At 47.3% G+C, this 1128-nt stretch overlaps 1 pseudogene; it reads left to right on the forward strand.

Annotated features, from left to right (window-relative positions):
- The first annotated feature begins 315 nt into the window (after window positions 1-315).
- Window positions 316-470, forward strand: LOC116976581 (annotated as a pseudogene).
- The last annotated feature ends 658 nt before the right edge of the window (window positions 471-1128 follow it).

Here is a 1128-nt window from a genome sequence, read left to right on the forward strand (position 1 = left end):
CAAAGCGTGATAGACACAGAATGCTGGAGTAACTCAGCAGTACAGGCAGCGTCTCTGGAGAGAAGGAATGGATGACGTTTCGGGTCGAGACCCTTCTTCAGACTGACGTCAGGGGGGAGGGAGATAGATAGATAGATAGATAGATAAGGAAATGTAAGGTGTGAAAACAGGGCAAAGGGAATGGCGGTCAAGGAAAATGTAGAATAGATGATTGCTAGCTGGGAAAGGGTAACAACAAAGCAAACAGAGATAAAATGTAGTTGGAGATGAAGAAAATAGTGTCGTTAAATTTAATAATGGACTTCCATAGTAACTGCCCCTATCTGGCAGTGGAGAACCAGTGGTTACAATGGCCAATCTCCCAGAGTGAGACTATCCCATTGCGCTTCGGGTGTGCCGACACCTGCGGTGTCCACAAATGCAGGATACACAACGGCAACATTTGTGATAGTTGGGGACAGAGTTCCTGAATTTAATTTTTTTTTCCTAAAGTGGCGGCATGGTGGCGCAGCGGTAGAGTTGCTGCCTCACAGCGCCAGAGAACCGGGTTCCAGCCTGATTACGGGTGCTGTCTGTACGCAGTTTGTACGTTCTCCCCGTGACCGCGTGGGTTTTCTCCAGGATTTGTCCAGTTTCCTCCCACACTCCAAAGACATACAGGTTTGTAGCTTAATTGATTGGGTGTAATTGTAAATAGTCCCTAGTCATTAGTCATAAGGTCATAAGTGATAGGGGCAGAATTAGGCCATTCAGCCCATCAATTCTACTCCGCCATTCAATCATGGCTGATCTATCTCTCCCTGCTAACCCCATTCTCCTGCCCTCCCCACAACCCCTGACACATGTACTAATCAAGAATCTATCTATTTCTGCCTTAAAAATATCCTAGTGTGTGGAGGAAAGTGTTAGTGTGAGGGGGTCGCTGGTCGGCACAGACTCGCTGGGCCGAAGGGCCTGTTTCTGTGCTGTAAACTAAACTGAACCGCTCGCACGTGTGAATGAGTGTGCACACAGAAACTCGCACATGCACTCACAAGTATTAGCCCACATATACAGTGAGAAAAGCGTCCAAATTTATGCAATTAGAAACTGAGCCATCCCATGGGTGGTGGGCCAGTGTAAAATGAG

Source organism: Amblyraja radiata, chromosome 8 (assembly GCF_010909765.2).
Source record: "Amblyraja radiata isolate CabotCenter1 chromosome 8, sAmbRad1.1.pri, whole genome shotgun sequence".
NCBI lineage: Eukaryota > Metazoa > Chordata > Chondrichthyes > Rajiformes > Rajidae > Amblyraja > Amblyraja radiata.